Below are 9,765 nucleotides of genomic sequence, written 5' to 3'. Positions count from 1 at the left end.
CTGAACCTCTGGGGACAGAGTGGGGGGGGAGGGACTGCAAACACAGCTGCGGTGGCCTGGCCACCAGGGCTGTGCCAGCAGTTCAGAGGGATGCCAAGAAGCACTCCTGGTTGCTGTACTGGTGTTTTTACTAGAGCTACAGGAAGAGGAGTGCCTGGCTGTGCAGCACATACTGTGAAGCAGCCAGCTGCACCCCACAGCTCTCAGTCACCTCTGAGGCAGGTGGGGTCCTGGCACCAGCAGGGTATGTGCCAGGGGTAGGGATGCCATAGCCAATGGCTATGGATGGAAATAGGGTCTCACCTTGAGCTCTGCACCACCCCCATCTGTAGCCACTCCAGCACCCAGGTAATGGGGGCACCAAGGGAGCAATCCAGCAGGGCAGAACCTTGTCCTTCTCTGCCAGGTAGCCCACTTTGGGAGACCCCTGCACCCCATCCAGCCCCCTGAGAGCCCAGCAGTCCCCTCCTGCAGGGCAAGCACCTGCACCCTCCTCCCTTGTCACCCGACAAGTAGCACTGCCTGCAGCACTGCCCTCCACATGTGTTGGGCTCCTCACTGAGCCCACCAAGCCACCTGCTCCCACAGCCACCGCTGCTGGGGTGACACCCAAAAGCCTTAACTGCAAAGGGCAGTTTTATGAGATAGAGCTTTATCCTCAAAACAGGGCTGTCCTCTTCCCTGCACAAGGACACATATGCAGCCCAGGTGTGCTAGGGTCAGTAGGAATGCTGCTCCTATTGCCACCAGTGTCACCCAAGTCACCCAACACCAAGGGGATGGTACCAGTTACAACCAGGTCGTGGTGGGGGCCTTTCAGGACATTACAGCTCCCGCTGTGGCTGGGTTTGCCTTGCTAAAGGCCACGGTACAGCAAGGAGGAGAGGAACAACTGCAGTACTGGAAGTGAATCTAGAGATGGAGATGGTTTCAGATGCAGTGACCTTATCAGAGCCAGAAGCAGCTGAGGCAGACAAAAGCAGCACAGAGGGAAAGGGGCTTGCTGTCAAGGCCAAAGAATCAGGAACTGCTCACAAATGGAGGAGCCACCAGCTCCGGGCATCCCCCACTGGCTGGCACAGCTTCCCCAGTTCCATGTGCCTGCCCTTGGCGCCTCCCTTCCCGGGGCACCGCTCTCAAGGGTGACCTCCCTGTCAGAAGGGATTAGGAGTCCCATCTCCACTCAGCTTAAAAAAGAGACATAAATACACACTGCCCCACGTGCATACAGACCATATTTGGTTTTAGGTGAATTAACCCACAGTACACAAGGTCCTTTGAAGAGTGAAGATGTGAATTTCGCACAGCTTATTTGCTTCAGCATAACTTGTAACTGGAGGGACCAGGACAGGGGTGAGACCTGGATTACTTCTTAAACCAAAAAATAAGGGTGGAAGTTTGCCCTGACGTGAAACCCGAGCACACAGGGTGAACTGAGCCACCTTGTACCATTTGCACACCACAGTGTGGAGCAGCAGGAGGATGGATGTCTCCCTCTGTGCCATCAGTGCTGGGGTGGGCCCAGCTAAAGCAAAATGAGCCATTCCCAGAGCTGCCAGTGCCTCCATGGCAGGGCTTCCCTGGGCACCAGCCAGGCAGCAAGAGCCAGGCTGTGGGGACAGCTGGCAGGTTCAGCTGGACTCTACCAGAGCTGGCAAGGGGATGTCAAGTGCTTGCCCCAGCCTGTGCAGCCTCAGTTCCACAAATCGCATCCCACTGGCCCACCCTACCTCCTCCAGTGCTCACCAGCTGCTCCCCAAGAGCCCCCCACACCTCTCAGCAAACAACCTCCCTCCCACCCACGCTGCAGGGTTTCAGATGGGGGCTCGGAGGTGCTACTGGATAGCAACTGATAGTCGGGAGATGGTCTGGTGTGTCTGGAGAGTGGCCCCTGTGAGGGGGTGAGGGTAAGGCATGAACTCAGAGCCCCTCATCACCTGAGCTGGGGTTGATCTGGAGGTGCCCTAGTGCTGCAGCACAGCTCCCCAGACTGCAGGGCCATGGGGGGAGACATCCTGTGCTCCCTCCCTGGGCTGCACTGCCAGCTCCTGCCATCCTACACAGCATGTCTCCATGCTTGCACTCGTTCCTTGATAGGGATGTCCTAGGCATCCCCCCCGGCCCATTCATCCACAGGGGGATAGAGGAGACCCAGGGTCCCTGAGAAGCTCCAGCAGCACCATTTGGGCAGTGCTGAGTAACCCTCTGCAGAAGACCCCCTGATCCCAAGGGAGGATTTGATTTACAGACCAGCTGCTGGAGCTGGGATGGCCTGGTTGGGCTTGGCACATCTGCCCTTTAAACCCCAGTGGGTGTACTTGGCCAGTGCAGCTCCTAGGGGGCCTGTGCCAGTGCTCCCCAGGAGAGGCAACACACACATGCTGTGGCATAGTTTTGACACAGAAGCTCCTGCTTCAGATGAGATTTGTCTCAGCCATTTACTGGGACACAAATGCAGACCTTTTCTTCCCACGGTGCTGCTGATCCACGGTGGGTTGACCTGTGCCCAGATATTTATTTATTTATCAATTTTATTTTTTTTTCCAGCAAAGCACACCTACTTGTTTCTTTTCTCTGACATGGGATTAAGCAAATTCCACCTCCTGCTCTGCTCTCCTGGTCCTACAGCATGAGAAAAAAACCTAGGAAGAGTAGCTGCACCAGTTCCCAACTTCTTCAAGCATATACTGGGCACAGCAAACAAAAATAGGTCAGCAAGAGCAGAGATCTGAAGCTAGAGAATCCAAGCAGCAGCAAAGCTGCTGTGAGAGGAACCATCTCTCACTTCCAGCTGAGCAGCATCCTGCTGCCCTCCTGATAACAGCACTATAAATCACAGCTAGATGCCATCCATCCCCGTAAGCAAAGCGTAGGCATTGGATGAAAAGCCACAAGCAGTGCTCAGCAATAAGGGGTGTCTCTCAGACCCACCTGGCCTCATCTGCCTGCCACACAAATCAGGGACTTGACAAGCTCTAAACCTGCAGCCAATTTCCTCCCAGACAAGTGGAAAGGGAGCTGGGAAGGGACTTGAAATCCCTCCACTACACTCCTTACAGCCTTCAGAAACACTCCACTGCAGGCTGAGGTAACCTGGCCCTCCCCCCGTGCTGTGGTGGGCACTGAGGGCACCTGAGCCACAGGCAGCAACACACGTCACACAGCATCATGTACATGTGTGCCCTCCCTTGACTCATGCCCTAGGACAGAGCAGACAGATGACTACACCTTCAAGTAGGACCAGACAGGGATGACTTCATCCTACAATATTGTAGGAAAATCAGCCCAAGATTTACAGCAGCTGTTTACAACCGGGAGTGGGTACAAAAGCAGCAGCTTTTCAGCAGGCTGGTCTGAACTGGCTTATGCTTAGTGAGAGGCTGGGAACAGCAGTGGTTGCATCCAAGAGCCACATGCTCCAAGTGGTTAAAAGCCAGGGGGGTGGGAGGGTGCCCTCCTCTGCCAGAGCAAAGGACCAGTACCACAGCCTTGCTTGGTTTTACACACAACTCTCAGACTAGAACTCCTCAGGATGCTTTTTCTGCTGACAAAGCCCACTAGTCTGCACAGAAACCCTCTGCTCTCACAGGCCTCTGTTTGCAGGGGAGGACGGGGCTGAGGGCAGCCAAACATGGCATTTATTTTTGTACAAAACAATGTTCAAAAGGACATGGGGAAGAAGCATCCAACTCTCACTTGCTGTGAACGACTTCATCACCAGCCAGGCCCTCGCTGGAAGGGGTTGCTGCTCCTGTCCCCGCTGGATGCTGGGGCGCTCCTTCATCCACCCCTCATGGGCTGCTCCCCATGCCTCAGCTGCAGGGCCCCTCACACCACCTCTGCCTGCACTTGAAAGGATCCTTCACACCCCCTGTCACTCAGCCAGCCAGCACCGCTGTCACCACCTCCCATGACATCAGCCACAGCAACGCGTGTCATCAAAGCATGACACAAGCTGTACCAGCCCCACCTGAACGCTACCAAGCGTGGTAAATACCTTGTGGGCCAGGCAGGAAATTTATCCAGCTCCTCCTGATTTGCTTCCTGTTGCTGCCCCATGACTTGGAAGCCCCAGCAGCCCACCTTTCCCCAAGCCAGACCACCAATGGTGGGAGAGGGCTGTGCACTGTCCCATCCTCACACTCCCATTATGGCTCCACTAGGGCTGGGCAGCCACTGCCCTTCTCCTCGCTGGCATTATGCATTGCAAAGGGATGCACACATGGGCTTCCTGAGCCCTTCCTAAGAGAAGGCTGCAGGGACAGCAGCAGAAGGCTGCCAGCCTTCCTGGAGGCCACCATCACACCAGGGGCTGGCCTCACACAGCTAGCAGGGAAGGAGCCAGGGAGCTGCTGGGGAAGTCCCCATGTCAGTGAGAGCAAGTACACAGATGCTGTAGGTGACACACTAGCCAAAAGCTGCACTTCCTTGCCTAAATTTCAGCCAGCAGTGGCTTCCTTCAGCTGCCTTCCCATCCCCTGGCAGCAGGGCCTGGAGCCTTCTGTTGCCCACCTCCTGCCCAGCTCTGAGGGACACAGCATCACTTTCAGCACTGGCAGGAGGCTCCCTGGCAAAGGCAGCAAACCCAGCTGCCCACAGCAGGACAGGGGAGCTGGGCCAGAGCCCATGGGCTGACCACCGTGCAGCAGGCAGGGAGGTGGTGACAGCAGCTGCTCCATCCCTCCCAGGAGGGATGGCTTCCCAGTTCTCCCCTTCCCACCAGCAGCTGCTGCCCCACGGCCCGGGGCGGGGGGTGGAGCTGCCCCGGCTGTGTCAGCTGCAGAGAACAACCGCGTTGGTTCAGGGGAGCTGGGCTCTGGGCCAGCACTTCAGCAAACCCCAAACCATGCACACAGGTTCGGCACAGCTGGAGATGAAAACAGATTGCTACTGCAGCTGGTTTGGGCATCATTGGCCTCCATTAGGGCAATGCATCGCTGCTCTGGGAACCCAGCCAGGCCCATGATTTTCTCATCTCATTTACTAGACTAGTTCAGTTTTTATGCCAGCTGTGAAGAGCCCCTGTGCCCAGTTGTACCAAAGATGAAGCTGCTAAAAAGCAAGATCAGCGTGAATCTCCAGTGCAAACCGCTCTGGGCTCAGAAACAGTAACAGCTTTGTAGTGCAAACATGAATTCCACTAGAGGAGGGAGGGGCAAAGGTGAAGCTCATGGAGAACACCAGACTTAGCCCAAGCAGGAAACCAGCCCCTTGTACACATGCAGGGGTGCCAGGCTCACATCCTGCCATCCATCCCCAAGGAACTTACCTTCCCGAGGGTAAACTAGGGACCACATACACTATGGTCCTCTTGCAGTTGCTTGGACTGGAACACTGGCCAGGTGATGCTGGGCAGAGGACTCCTCATGTGCTTCTCCTGCATTGGTCACCGTTCAAGTACTTGAAGATGATCCAATATGACTCACCTCTCTCTACACTGCTGTGAGCTCAAGGCTGGTACTCCTTCATAAATAGAAATATGGACCTAGGAATTAACACGTCTTCTCCAGGGAGCTGATCATTCTAGGGAACTTTATTTAAAGTACTTCTGGAAAACAGCCTGCAGTATGTCAGCTGGGACATTCCAGACAAATAAAGAAGCACTGACCAGCAGGAGAGCTGGGTTCAAACAAACCGCTTGATGCCACACAGCAGGCAGGGGGGGAGGGGAAAAAAAAAAGCAGGGGAAAAAAGAAGTCAGTCTTCCAGGAAAGTCTCTAATGGGTTCTACTAAGACAAACTCAGCTCCTCCACACTAATTATATGCTTCATTTATTTCCAGTTCCTTAAAAAAAGCTAGGCAATAGCCCTAGACATTCACCTTGATTACAGCATTTTAATCCATACTGAGGGCAAGTTCACCCTTCACAATGACTGAAGCAAGTGGCTCTTGGGACAGGGCAAAGCACGGCCACAGCTGCACGCAGAAGAGGTAGGACATACAACTTCAGCCTGCCCAGGCAAATTTTAAGTATCATTCTGCTTTCTGAAAGCAAAATAAACCTAATTCATAGTCAAATGTGGCAGCCACTTTTCATGTCATTTGCGTGCAATCCAATGCTGATAACCAACACGCTCCCTGAGTTTGCTTTGCATATAAAAAATAAACCCACCTTGAGACCTCATGCTGTCACAGGTAATTTACTGGAGCTGGCTCTCCCACAGGTCACTGCAAAACGTATCTTGAGTCGAGGAACTGATAAACAGCACAGCTGTGGATGTTGAGACTCAGTGTGAACCAACACAAGAGGAGGATTAGGCCTGTCTTGCTGAGGAGTGCAACAGATGTTTGCTGACAGCCAAGGAACAGCAATGAAGACCTCACTCCAGGCACAGGGTTGTTCTGCTCAGGACCAGCCCTGCTCCCTCCCCAGCCAAACCGGATTCCTTCCCACCCCTAAGCCTGCATCTCAGGAGGAGATGGTCAGTTCATTACTCAATTACAGGCTGGGAGGCCAGGAATTTGATCCAGGCTTCCCAAAGGTTCCTTCCCAATCTCAGCTCACCTAAAAATTTGCACACAACAACCAAGATCTCCAGCACCCACCCTCTTTTTTCTCCCCACCTCTTGTTCATCACACCCTTGGTCCCTGCTGCCCATTTTTCTCCTTACAAGCTCTCAAGGCCCAGTGCTTCTTCACCTTTGGCTTTTCACTACTGTCCATAAATCAGCTCATGCTCTTTCCACAATGCTTCACCCAGGCCAGTTTGTTCCTTTTCCCTTGCTTGTCTGTTACCCCAGGCACACAACCTGCTGTGGTAAGAGACAGCAAGGATGGGGACAGTACACACACCATCTGCTCTAAAGCCTGCAAGACCAGGAACTAGAAAACTGAGTCACTGAAAATTAGTGTCTCTAAACATGCAAAAGTAGGTAACCTTTGAAATTATAGCCAGCCTACATTCAGACAGAGGCTTAGGAGATGGACAGAAGGTCTGACAAGGGCTAAGCAGCCCCAAGACCATCCTGCCTGCCCTCATTCTACAGATAAGGTTCGGCTAAGCTTTCCAAAACAAAATGACCTAGCAGTAACACCAATCCCACCTTGTCCTCAAGTTACTTTTAAAACATGGCAGATGTCAAAAACAAGCAGTCATGGGAGAGGACAAAGTTTGTCCTATGCTCTTTATTCTCTGCGAGTTCAGAATAATCATATGCCCAATGAATTCTTATGATGAGCAACTTCATGAAGTGGTGGCACCAGGTACACCTAACACCACCTCCTTTCCCCACACCACTATCTGTCCCATACTACGACTGGCAACAGCAGTGGGCCATCAAATAAAAGCCTAGACTCTGGAAAAACAAATTTCCCTTGGGATTAGCACTGAGTCAGCACAGTCCATGGACACTTGTGCCTGCTGTGATGTTTATATATGTTAAACAGTACTGAAACCTTACAGCAAAACCAGGCACCAACTTAATGTGAATTACAGACAGAATTATTTGCAGAACTAATGCTTCAGTCACACAAACTCCCACCACCCACTGGCTTTTGCTCGAGGAGGCACAGAGCAAGCATCAGTTGAACTGTATGTAAGCAGGCCTCTAGGCACCAGTTTAGCTGCTGCACCAGCAGAAGCCTTTTATCTAGGAAGTGTTTGCCTGTGAGCATTGGGAAGGAACAAAAGGAGAGCAACTCCCTCAAGCTTCACACAGAGCATGGAAAGACCCAAATTAGACAATACTCAATTTGGTTCTTTTATTAGCAGAAGTTAAGAATACAGCAAGTAATAAGATCCCATCTTATATGGAACCATCACCAGAGACCCCGACCATCAAAACCCCAGAATGTGCTTCATTGCTTTCAACAGTAAGCAATTTTTAAAAAGAAATATACTGAACAAGGCCACTATTTAATGGGGAAGGAAAGAAGCTGTAGGTCCTAACTATTCTATGGCAATAACCTGCACACAGAGCAAGCAAGCCTCTGACTGCTGAGAGTAAGGCATTCAGGTGCCAACCTGGGAAGAGTTCTCAGCAAGAGCTACAGAAAAGTGCACAGCTAAGTTGTTTTTATTGGAACACAAACTTCTTGAAAGGAGAGACTGACTGGGTTAAGAATAGCAGGTGGAGTACTGTGTTTCTGTAATAGTTCTGTGCTGTGTAGGACCAGGTTACAATCACCCTTTGAGGAGTGAACATGGGATGATCCAGGATGGAGACTGCCACTCCTGCTGGTGCTGTTACAGAGGTATCCAAAGCACCTTACAGACAGCTCTGATTCTGATATGTACCATGGTTTTCTCAGACACCAGTATACTTCTTGCCAGGCAACTCTGCATCTTTGTATGGGATGCCAGTGCTATTAGCCCTTACATCCAAGTTAATACTGCTCTTTACTTCATTTTAGAACCACACAGACCTGTGATAACCTCTTCTGGCCCTATAGGCATCCAATGAAGTGATCCTACTGAGAACATGTCCCTCTAAGCTCACAGACTCTGCTGCAGCACCTCTTTCTGCAGCTGACCTTGCTCTCAGAGACTTCACAAAGATTCCATTTGAGGGGTGAAGCCTTAATATCCTGCCAACTTTTGGAAGGCATTCTGCTTCTACTTGACTCCATTAGGCAAAGTAACTCCCCAAAACATACTCCATGATATCCAGAGCATGGCAGATCTTTGCAATCCACATTTTTCTCTTGAAGGATGAACTTGCAGGAGTCTTGAAAAAAATAAAAAGAAAAAAAAAAAAAAAAAAAAAAAAAAGGAAAAACCACCACAACAAAAACCCACCCTTTACCTTCCTTCCTCGTGAAATACAGCATTTTATGAGCTGTTTAACTCATCTATGAGAGGTAATTGCTCTGAATTTCCAACTAAACACTCCAAGCAATACCTGTGCCATAATAAACAAAACATTCAAGTTTCATCTTACGACTCCAAAGATACTCCTTCAGTCTGGCTTCTGACTGGGCTCCAAAGATCAAGCTACATCAATTACACAAGAGAAGGTTATATGCCTCCCCTTATACAGGAGGTGCGTCTGCTCCACAGCAATCCAACTGAACTCTCAGGTTTAAGAAATACCAGCAGTCCCATTGCTAAAGCACAGATGGGAAGCAGACTTAAGGAAAAAAAAATAAAAATGGAACTGCATTGGGCCAATTGTGGATTTTTCCTCTTAAAAAGAAAACCCTGCAACCTCCCTTGGCATGCTGAGCCTGACACATGAGAAGGTAATGTGCTTGAGGCCTGCAGTAGCTGTTAACTCCAAGCCCTGGAGCATACAGCTTCCTCTTTCCAGTCCATCTTAACCCCATCTCTGTTTCCTCTCACGTGCTCTGCTATCTCTTGACAACTGCATTACCATCATTTGTTCAGACAAAACAGGGCAGGCCCACAAATGGCAACCATCTACTCAGTGGTAGCCTTTGGGAACAGGCAGGCACTGATGGAGTCGGACTGTTTGCCATTCCATGTGCAGTTTTCTCATCACGATCCAATTCATATGATGAGAACCAAACCAACTAACTGTAAGATCCACTATCCAGAACCATACAGGCAAGCCACACAAGCTTGGAAGGCAGCTGTCCCACATACACTTAGGCAGGGTGCAGATGTATCTTTCAAGTTACTTGAGTAAATAAACTTGTTAACACTGTGACCTGGACGACAACATGATTAATCCAGCCTTCACAACCCTTGTGTACACCCACTGAAGCTACTCCAAGCACTGGCCAGGACCCCACATTGCCCAGGGCATGCTGGCCACCAGGAAGATCTGCAGGACCAACATGCTTCACTCCTGGGAATTTTACC

Source organism: Chaetura pelagica, unplaced genomic scaffold (assembly GCF_000747805.2).
Source record: "Chaetura pelagica isolate M959 unplaced genomic scaffold, ChaPel_1.0 scaffold343, whole genome shotgun sequence".
Classification (NCBI taxonomy): Eukaryota; Metazoa; Chordata; class Aves; order Apodiformes; family Apodidae; genus Chaetura; species Chaetura pelagica.
The sequence above is the reverse complement of the archived record's forward strand: the minus strand, read 5'-3'. Positions refer to the sequence as shown.